Genomic DNA, 11,693 nt, shown 5'->3' on the forward strand with positions numbered 1-11,693 from the left:
TCCTCGAAGCTCAAATGCAGTTTCCAAACATACTACATTTTTGACAAATATGCCATTTATTCCCTGACTATATCTTACGACTAAAATCCTTCAGTATAAGTAATGTGAAGCAATGCTAGGGGCTGCTTCACCATTCCTTCGCTGTGGTAGTGCAGCAACCAGCCAGGAATCCGAAGTGGGACACCATACAGAGGAACATGATGGCAGATCAGAGGAAAGGTGGTCTTGCCATGCCAAATATCAGAACAGACTTGAAACCTGAATAACAAAGGCAGGAGGCCTGCATATGATCCTTCATGCAAAATATATCACTATGCCACACATCCCAGGTAACCTACAAACAAGTGACAGTGGTGCCTGGAGAAGAGGGATAAGGCTCAGGATGTCCATGCTCTGTTCCATATTTTGACAGTAAATAAGATTGTATACACTTGGTAAAATGACAGACACCTACAGCGTAAATGGCTGTTCCTCCACTATTTGTCCAGGTTCCTGTTTAGACAGTGGAAACAAAGTTTGAGCATGATCTTTCTATCCTAAAATAGGCATTTTAAAAAAGTTGTCTGTGTAGTGCTTTAGAAATATCTGTTTCTCTGCCCTGTCTGCAAAAAGAAAGCTGGTGGCTACTTTGGATGAAGTTGACTCCACTGCAGATCACTAAAGTAAAGCAAATTAAATTCCACCCATGACCAGGATCTCATATAAAATGCAAATACTCATGGGCCTGCATCTTCCCATACATGAACTAGCAACAACATTTCTGCATGGAGATCCTTGAATAAAAAGGTGAAGGGGGCTGAGCAGACTTCATTGCAGTTCAAAGCGCTCCCAGATTGTGTGACTGGTCCCCAAAATCAAGGGTGGGCAGGGAGGGGCATGGTATTCATCCTCTCTCCAGTGGTCTGGCTGCACAAACTAATGCCTCACAGGATGAGCTGGAGCCAATATCCCTCCAATTTTATACCTGTGCAACCATTAGAGGAAATATCCTCACCCAACGCAAGTCTATACTCCACAGCAGGAGTAAATGGAGCTACATTGCCACCAAACAGTTTAACACCAAAGGTGGGATAAAGGCAGAAAAGACGACTGCTGACAACGAGACCATCATCCCTATCACAAATGCACCATGGCTGAATAACCATCTCTGTTTATAAAATGTATTGAAATGGAAACTACTCATAACCAAGATTCACTCCACTCCTCACACCGTATAGCTAGTGGTATATACCGATTTTAGATTGTGTGTCTGTCTTAAGACTAAGAAATACTCTTCTTTCTAGCCAGAATAGGCTACAGGGATTCTGTTGCCAACCATAACATATAAAAGAACCTATAAAATTACAGTCACACACTAAGGCATATGTCTCACATTTAACTTAATGTTTATCTTGTCAGGAAATCCAGCTAGACCATGCCAACATTTTGTTTCATTCATGCTGTCTTCAAAATCATCTGTTGTTGAGGGAGGAAAAGGAAAGGGAGAGAAAAGAAGATGCAAGAGAATTATCCAAATATTAAAAAAGAGAACAAAATTCAAGTTAATCTCACAAATGAGGCTCAAAAATGAAAGCATTGAACAAAAGCCTCCATCAGTAACAGCATTCACCTTTACTCCTCTCCCATGGATTAAAGTCGTCATCCCCAATTTCATCTGGAAAATAAACAATAATTCTAAAATCTGCCCTTTGCACATCTACAATAGGAAGTGGACTCCTTGACTTCTGATAAACCTTATTCTGCTGAAAGGTTTTGTGATTTTTGCTGCTGAGGAAGTCACCTTGACATGCGACAGACCTGGTATTAGCCAGTCCCGAAGAACACACTAATGACAAAAATCAATTGCAATGTAGACAGAAGCAAAACAGTGAAATGGCAGCTACTTCTTTCAAAATTATCTAAAATATCTGCATTTCCTTCACATTAAGAAAAGCATTTCCTTACGTAAAACACAGCTTACACTACTAAATAATTAATCATGATGAATTATTTAGAGAGATGTGGACCCAGTATGTTTACAAGTCCCAAGCTGTTTTACAAAAGAGGAAACATTTATATAATTGGTCCTCAAACTCTTTTTTAAATGTTTTTACAATGAGGGGGTTCTGATTATCAGTGGTACTGGTCCTGAAAGCAAAGCATTTATAAACTGAGCTTTTGGTAGGAAGATGGGATAAGAGAGAAATGACTAAGTAAGGTGATCTTTTCTTAGTAATTGTTGATTATTGCTACTGAACAGAGGATTCTTCCAAAAGTCATCCTTTAAGCCTTGAGTTATCTCAGGTATGGTAAAAGGTCTCCAAACTAGACGTAATTAAATCACTGACCTGAGGCATTATCTCCCGGAACAGTCATCTGCCACGTACAGAAGCAGGGCAAGCCAGACCCATTTCACTATAAACGTCAGCACTTTCCCCCTGGCAACCCATATTCCCCAAGTCCCCAGAGGAAGCCATTTATGCCTAGGAATAAACCTGCCCTTGACAGCCCAAAGATGCTTTTGATAAGTTCATCTTCACCTCTGTCATGCTCTGCATGCCGCTCTCCTCTCAGAGTCTCTGCCAGCTTCCTCTGGGTATCTCCACGGTCAGAAGTCCTTATGGAAATGTTCTTTGCACACGCTGTCAGATCTTCTCTCTCTCTCAAAACAGTCTCTTTCTGAAGCTCCTGCTGACCCTAGTCCTGACAATTCAAAAGCTTTTACAGGCCACCCACTTTTCATTATAGATGAGTAAAAAGCTGGTCTGGCTAAAACCCTGAGAAAGCTCATCTAACCCCACAGATGACCCTGATTTGAGCAAGTGATTGGAATAGAGTTCCCTTCCAACCTGAATTATCATATGAACCTATCCTATGAACAAAAACAGCTTTTTGCTGTTTACTTCATCAAAGAGTAAGTAGAATAGCAGTCCCAGAAAGAAGCTAAGGCTGGCTAAGAAGGACAGGAAAGCACGCTTGTCATTCCTGGTGCCCCCTTTATCTAGAGTAACCTCAGCCCAGAGAAGTCCACACAAGAGGCACCTATTGCAAGAGAAATAACCTCTGTGCTTTGCCTGGCCTGTCCACAGCTGATCCCCATGACTCCAAAGAGTCTCAGATGCAACACAAGGGAGACTGATGTCCTCAAATTTATTGGTTGTAATATGGCACGGAAGGAAAAAGGGCAGAAGAAAAGCTCAGGGGCATTGAGGAAAGGGTTTACCTCTAGGTTAAATCTTTAAAAACAGTTCTGTTAGCTACATTTCTTCATAAAATATACTGTCATTTTCTACTCTGAGGGAAGCACCTGTGCTTGTATGGTAAGCAGACACCTGACTTTGGGAGGGGAAGTAAGGCAGGAGTGCTGATGCAGGCACCTGTATTCCTCCTGCCTGCAGGTGTGGTGAACAAAGTAGCTACAGTCATACCCTTGCCCACTCCTATCCCAGCCACAGTTGTCTCTGTATTCAAACCAGTGAAGGATTCCCACCGCAGCCAGGGTTTTATTACATGTAATGCAGAAATTTCAAATTAGAGCATTCTTTCCTTGTTTCTTGTCTTCACTCTTTTAGCAATATGTTGTGTTTATGTCCTTTATCCAGAGACGATGTCTCATCACTTGTGCCCAACAGTCAGTTAACTCCCTCTTTTCCTTGAGAACCTTTCTTCATCTACAGTGTGTTCCTCATCTTTGATCTACCATCTGACAATGCAGCAGATACTCCATGTTGCGCTGCTGATTCTGTCATTAGATGTGTCCTAATTTAATCTAACTAACCTATTTGAAGGCCCCCCATCACCACCACATCTGGGCCACTCTTAGCTTATTGTCATGGAGACTTCAAAGTTCATAGCACAAAAAAACATATACAGGCTAAATCAAATTTCACCCTTGTAAAGCCTAAGTTGAGAGGTTGGGTATGCCCTGGGAGGCTGTAGCGAAAAATGGATAAATCTCTTTGAGCACAAACATCCCTTGCACAGTGATAACTCCAAGGCTCATAATTCAGCAGGGATCTTGACATCTGCTGTTTATCCCCAAGCAGGAGCACGGAGCAGAGGAACAGAGCAGCCATGGTTACATCCTTGTCCCTGCTGCAGGTCACTCCCACCTCGTCAGGTGCTACCAAGATCACATAGTCCCACCCTAGGACAAACTGGCTTCCCAAGACATCCTACATAGTCTGTTTCACCCTATACAGTCTGTTTATGGCTCTGGAGAATTATTAACTTGCCAAGGGTACTAATTAACTTGCTACAAGGGGCCTTGCACATCTGAGGTAGAGTTTGGCAGTCACACACGCGGGTCACCACAGAGCACTGCTGATCTAGCAGCTGCTGAAAACAAAGGAAAGCCATTTCCCCCACCACCAGAGCCCAATGTGTGTTCAGCATGTGCTGCTGTAGGCAAGCGGGTTATGCTATTGTGTATTTTTAGTTCAACTAGCAGCGACTATTTCTGCATTCCAATTTCTGATGCTGAGTTATCCCACCTTCTGTTTCTCGATTAGGGTATTATTATTAGCTACACTAAACCGATGAGCTTCTCAGCACGGCAAGTTTAATAAAGCACTAATGTAACCCACTACCAACGCAAGTCACCTAAAGAAAACAAGGCCTAATTTACAGTGCTACCAAAAATCAGCAAGAGTCTGCTGATCATTCCTCACTAGTTTTTTCGCTGTTTTTTTTTTTTTCCCCAACAATCTTTCTTCCTCTGCAGACAAAAGAATTGATGCAATCCAAAACCTATTCCTCCCTTTCCCACCATAAAAGACAGAACATATCTAAGGGCTTTTCACATAACTTTCTGGAATTATTATTCCTCTCCATTTTGGGCCAACCTGCCATTGTTGACTTCTTGCAAAAAACAGCAGCCTCGCTGAAATAATATCTCTCTACCTTGTCACTCTTCTGCCTCTCTATGCCCCTGACTTTGCTGCTCGGTTCCCCACACAAAGACAAGGAACGTTCTGGTGGTTGTGACATCCCAGGCTAAAACAGTAGCGTGACTTTGATCCATCTATGGCAGCCAACAAAAGCTTTTCCACCAACAGGCTTCAGGCTTCCACGCCTTTCTCAAAAACAATCTCTTCACAGCCTTGTGCATTATCTTTCCTTCTGAAAAGACTTTTGTGCGTGGGGCTGAATCCTGCTGTTTCTGAGGTCAGTAGCAAGCATCCTATAGCCTCCAGCGGTGAAAGGGCTGGGTGGCTGTAGAGCAAAGCACTCTAGAACATAACACAATGCAACTTTATTTTCTCTAACATCCACCCTGGCAAACTGTACCCTCACACAGCTCAGCTTAGACACAGCTGCAAAGGGAGAGGAAAACAGAGAGAAAACAATGAGGAGACATGGACAGAAAAGAGAAGTTTTCAGCTGAGATTTTAAACTAAGACAGTCAGGCAAAGAAAATAAATAGGGCTGTGCTGCTGCACGGTGTAGAATAGATTTATGCAGCGTAGTGTACTCTAAGCGCCTGTAAGAAGAGTCACTTGCAGCAGCAGATGCTGCTCAGCTCTAATGAACTCCATCTGCCTTGTCCCACAGAGATCCCCATGTCTTAAGATGTGGGATAGTTGGGTCCTAATAGTACAGAAGAGCTGTGCAGATGTAAGCCAGCACCTGCTGAACTCAGGTACTCAATCACACAGAGGGTGAACACTTGCTACAGGTAATGGCAGCTAGCAAGCCTGCATCATAGGCTCAAAACCTGTAGCTCAGTCTCAGTCCTCTGCAGAAGCCAAAATACCAGTAAGAAAGAACCCAAATTTTGTTAGATCACACAAATCCAGAAAAGTGCTATACAAAGGGCATGATTTTCCATAATCGTGTGTTGCCCCATGCTTCCCCACCACCTCTAAAACAAGTGGGAGACTTTCTCATGCAGACAAAATAATTTCAGCAGTTGTTTCATGCAAACATCCTCAAAACTGACACTCACAAGTCAGGGGCCTATTTGGCTAGACTATGGGTTTACACCATCTACAAGCATCATCTGCCCACAATAAGGTCAAGTCACAGCCACTGAGAAAAACAAGAGGCTATGGGTAGAAATGAGATAATATAATAAGGATGGAAATTTTCATACTGAAACACCCCACTTGTAGAGGACTCAGTGGAGGGAAATACTGATCCTTTTGCTCTGTTCTTTATGAAATCGTTCTCAGAAAACTGGATTGCTTTTCCTACTGCCACAGTGGTTTTGCCAGTATGGGCTGACAAATTGAGAGAGATGATACAAACAACATTTCACTCAAGCCACATCCTCCATGTAATACTCATGGGTTTTTGGGCCAAGAACCAGTAATGGAACACTGCTTTCTAGCCTCAGAAATAAATGAAATGTTAGCAGCATGTTAGGAACCAAAATTACATGGTAGAAGATGCTGGGAGAGCCAGATTCCTTCCCAGTCATGCAGATCTGGGTAGTAACACAACAGGAGAGATTTGTTTGCCCAACTAGCTGGACAAAGAGCGAGCCTGCTGCTCTCCAGGCTGCTAAATGGTGGCATTGGGGTCCTAATAGCACAAGTAGTCCCTATCAAGCCAAATTACATTAAGAAAGTCCCTCTTGTCATTGTGCTGCATGCTGTGAATCCTTAAAAGCCACACTGTTACCAGGAGGTCAGAATTTGAAATTTCCATGCAAGAGAGACAGACTCCAACTTATTGTAGCACCACTGCTATGCATTATCAATACACATCTGTCGTATAATGAGTAGTATCTGCAATTCCACCTTTAAAGTCCAATAGGATGCATAAGGTCTGACCTATCCATGACAACACCACATAGCTAAGAACAAATAAGAACAAATGTAGATAAATATATCTGCTAGACACAGATGAGAAAGTACAAAAGCAAGGATTTGGTAAGTATATATACGAGCAGAAGGTCAAACTACTGCTTAAGCTGTCTTACACCTATGATCCTAAGGATGAGAAAACACAACAGGTATCAAGAACATATCAGGATATTGCATCTACCTACAGTGCCTCACGTGCAGTAAGAGAAGTAAACTTTGTGGATCCCTCTGTGTCAGCTGAAGATGAGCTTAGATTTCCCTGTGGATGTCAGCAAAACCAGATTCACTCTTTACCTGACCCAGCCATAAGAAAGGCTTACTTCAGTACTGAAATATAGCCACATCTGAGGTGTGAGGGCTCCAGACACAAAGAAAACACCCCAAGGCATGTCTGAACCTGAGAGAGAAGCAGAAATGCCAAGAGATTCCTGGCAGAATTGTAGGAGGACCAGAGGGAGCACCCACCACCCTCCAAGGGATTCTCTTTTGATCTGGGACAACACATGGATGTCAGAAGCATTTCAGTGTAGAAAAGAAAGAAATTCTCCCTTTTACACTTTGTTTGGATGCTCCGTCTGCTGCAGTGAAACTGGGAAGAAGTAAAACTGCTGAATAACAGAGTCCTTAACATTGCAGGCACTAATAATAGGATTAGAGAGAGAATAAAATCATATCTTCTTGGATTTGGAAGATTTGGAAGAAGCCAACTTCTGACTCACTCGCCCGACAAGTTGAGATCAGGCATGTCATGGTGCTGACCTTCTGAAGAAGGACTCCGATGAGCCCAGCAGCCACAACTGCTCTGGGTAGTTTCAGTCCATTACCTCCTGGAACAGTGTTAGCAAAGGTCGGGCTACATCGCAGGCCCTGGATTTTTTGCAGCATGTCAGCCATTGCCAGCGTGCAAGGAAGGGAACCGGGTACGGGGAAGATCAGAAGAAATACACACAACGTGAGACACCTGCACTATTCATGATCTGAGACACACTTTTCTCAATGCTGTGCTGCTGGGAAGCGCAGACTCACAGTCTATCTCACCAGCTCGGGGGGAAGGTTTTAATCCAGGAACAAGGAAGCTGGTGGACCCCAGGGGATGCTGAGCAGAGAGACCAAGAGCTTCCACTACCTGAGCCAATGGACTAGAAAGGAATTATAAATTTTCCAAGTGCTAGTGAGGGTATCTGCTAGGTGGACACAAAAGTCCATATTACGTGGGCATGGGTATGATTTAGACTTGAGGAGAACCTGCCAACACCAGACTGATCCCTCAAGAAGATGAACACTGGCATTAAAAGGTTATTTCCTTATCAGGTATGAATGGGCCACAACTCCTACTAGTTTCAAGGCAGGATCTCACCTCCCCCTACTCACTGGGAAAACTTTTATTTTCCATGGTTACGTGTCTGTCTCATTAAGCAGTAAATCTAGCCAATCACCATAGAGAGTAAAGGGAAAAAATTACAATATTGCAACAGGGAAAATCACAGAGTGTGATTATTGAATGGAGTAATAAACGGCAGTTTACACATAGCCTCAGAATAAAATGAATAACATTGTTAAACTAAATGCAAGGTACAACATTCATCATCAAATCATCTCTTGCCTCAGGTTACTACAGAGTAGGATCTGGAAAACGGCAGCTTCCTTATTTTAAAAAAAAAAAAAAGCCCTGGCTGCAACATTTCAGAAATCCCTGTCTCAACCTGTTGGCAAACGCTGACTTTTCAAGAGCAACTACTGTATAAGTCTTCCTTTGTTCTGAGCTCCAAGAGTCACAGTGGGTGACTAATGAAAATAAGAATATGGATTTTAAAAGATGCTTAGTAATATCATTAGATAGAAAAATAGCTTTTTTCCTTAGAACAGTGTTAGTGAACAACACTAAGTGGGCATCAAGAGACCAGCTCTTAACAGCCATGCACAAAGCAAAAGAAAGACTGTGTTCCCTTCCACTACTAAACAAATAAAATATAATAGAACGAGCCATAAGGCAAAATGAAAAGAAACTCTCCTAAGCTTTGCAGTTTAAATTAGGGAAAGAGGTGCAAGGGTGGGGGTCACTGAGCATTAAAAATTGGTTATCTGAGGTGGGGAACATCCTTGCTGTTTACACTGTTATCAGACTCAGTGCCCTGACTTACCATAAACAGCCCTCCACAGAGGGTTTTTGTGGCAAAGCAGTACTCATGAGAACATCAACCTTTCCTGCCTTTCCCAGAATCATTTCTAAGAGAAGTTTTGCAGCCCCGCAGGAATCAAAAGTCCATGTATGAGTTCTGACTTCCCCATAATCATCTGCTCACAGCTAGCAGCAATGTAAGACTACATAAGAATATTTGCAAAGTGTTAATGTGTAAACCCCGAAGCCCTTTGACCTTCAGTCATTTGCTGGCGCTGCTGAGAGGATCGCTGCTCCATGCCTTACTGAGGTGCCCCTTGACTATACATTTACATATTTGCAACACGTATAAACAGGATTTTGATTCTGCTACTGATATCTCAGTGTCAGAAGCAAGATCAGGTTTGTGCTCTTTTTACAGGCATTTTTAAAGGCACTTTTTTTCCATCTCTATTATTACAAAGGAAAAGTTGCAAGATTTAAATATTCTCTAGTTTTGAAGTAGACACCAAATCTTACACAAAAATACACTGTGTAATGCGGCCAGGCTAGTCTAGTGTCCTGAGGACTGTAGCCCCACAGTGTCTCAGTTTAATTAACATAAGTATCCAAAATCATACCCTTCAGTTAAACTTGGTGTCCATGAGCACTGTTATTAACATGGATCAAACAGCTCCTTGTAGAGAAGACCTGTTGTGATGATAAGGTCAGGTTCCTAAGGAAATTATTTTGCAAATCAAAGCACTGATTCCAAATACTTGTCTGTGTTTTCTTTTTCTATTCCTCATCCTAAGTTCCCTTGGCATGGGACATACTTCCCAGGTAATTTTTTACAACATTTCTGCATAAGAACTGGGCATGAGATCCTGCCTACCCAAATTCCTTGTTTTCCTGTAGCTTGCAGGAGGAGGATGCTTATAATCAGAGAGAAAAGGTGGGCCCAATTCTGCTTTCTGTTCTATACCTATAATGTCAAATTATCTTCCAGCTCCTGCTGATTCTACAAGGATCTGCAGACAAGTAGAAAAACACAGGACTGGGACCAAAAAGCCCTGTGATTTTCAAATCAGGTTTAACACGAAAGACAGGTGCCTTTTGCCTTTACTATATTACTTGGTATTGGGTCATACCCAGGCTGTCCCCACAGTATAAATAAGAAGCAGAATTATAGCTGTATCATATTACGGGACAGGCTCAAAAGCCTTCTTTTAAAATGTTTATCATCATTAAAGCTAGCGGCATTTCCAGCCACACAGACAGGGATGATTTGGGGAGGACAGGGGAAGATCAGGACACCAGACAGGGAGAAAAGGGGTTTAGAGAAGGAGATAGAGACAGCAGCAGCAGCTCTCTTTCTCCTTACTGCTGACAAAATAAATAAATAAATAAATGAAAATAGTTACGTGGAAGTGGAAAGAGCTCTCTGCAGTCATTACACAGCAAACACTTACCGCTTGGCTTAAACTTACTTCTTATTTTCTCCCCCTTCATGTTCCTCAGACAAGTATACACTCATCCACAGATATTTGCCTGCACAAGGACACTCCACAGCTTTGGATCTCTTCTGTTTTTAAAATGACAAGGACTGTCCCCATATGCCTTTGGATTAGAGCTATTCTTCCTACCTTTTTAAATGTACCCAGTGCATGCTTTCTCACACACAGAGGAAGTGAGCATCTCCTACTGCCCGGCCATCACACCCACAGCTTTTAAGAAGAATTTTTTTTTTTTTCTTAGAAGGTGTAAAGGTGTAAGAGCACTATTTCTACAAATATACATATACATATATTCACAGGCATGATTGTATTGCTATTGCAATGATTTAGTCTGGCTTTAAAGCACTTAAGGTAAATGTGCCAGTTGTGGACTACAGTGAGGTTTCTAGTCTTGGCTATTCATACACCTCTCTGGTTTACAGCTCTCTGCTGAATATGATAAGAGAGATTTATTTGTGGAGTGGGCTGAGACAGAAGTGCACTGTCGCATGATTTTTTTTTTTTTTTTTTTTTTTTAGGGTTATTAATTACCATGTCAACCTTTGCTCTACTGCTGCTGTCCACTTTTATTTTGGAAGCACAGCTGTTCAACACCGATCACGTTGGGTTCCCCAATCACCCCATTTTCTACCAACCTTTCGGAATATTATTATTCCTTATGTATCTGGGTAGAGGAGAGGGAGAGGGACAGTATGGCAGAGATGAGAAACATGAGCCGGAAAACAAGCTTGCCTTGAATTGTCATCACACCGCCGGTGGAAGGAGCGAGCCAGAAAACTAGCAACAAACACTCGCACGCAAACACACGCCAGGCACACACCACATCGATCGTGGGGAGTTTGCGAGCAGCCCCACAGCTCTTACCTGGGTTGTCTGGGATCCCTCTGCAGCGCACCTCCCTCAGCTCCCTCTCTCCTATTTTTCCCCCCGTGGGAAGCAGCGGGGCCGGGGTGGGTGCTGTGGCTGGGTGACGGTGCAGGTAGGGGACGGGCAGGCAGCCGGCTGCAGCTTCAGCTGCCGGGCTCTGGCTCCTGCCAGGGCTGCTGCTGCTGCTGCTGCTGCTGCTGCTCCTGACGATGCTGAGGAGGAGGAGAGCCGAGTGAGGAGGAGGAGGATGCTGGCGGTGATGCTGTTGCTATGGTTACCCAACTCAGCGGCGGCAGCGGCACCGCTCAGCGCAACAGCTGCCCCAGCACCCAAATCTCCTCGACACCCGTCACAGGCCAAATGGTCCTCGGTGTACGGGCATGGGGATTTCACGCCGGAGTCCTTCCAGAGGGACAGGGACAG

General features: G+C 43.3%; 1 protein-coding gene across 1 annotated transcript in view; it reads right to left on the minus strand.

The window, feature by feature from the left end:
* FAM135B (family with sequence similarity 135 member B) overlaps nt 1-11,490 on the minus strand; it is a 212,262-nt gene extending 200,772 nt beyond the window's left edge. Inside the window, exon 1 of the mRNA XM_052788410.1 lies at nt 11,268-11,490. The gene's annotated coding sequence lies outside the window, so the exon portion shown is untranslated. The remainder of the gene's footprint in view (nt 1-11,267) is intronic.
* Nucleotides 11,491-11,693: the final 203 nt, after the last annotated feature.

The sequence above is a fragment of the Harpia harpyja genome, chromosome 5 (assembly GCF_026419915.1).
Source record: "Harpia harpyja isolate bHarHar1 chromosome 5, bHarHar1 primary haplotype, whole genome shotgun sequence".
In the NCBI taxonomy this organism is placed as follows: domain Eukaryota; kingdom Metazoa; phylum Chordata; class Aves; order Accipitriformes; family Accipitridae; genus Harpia; species Harpia harpyja.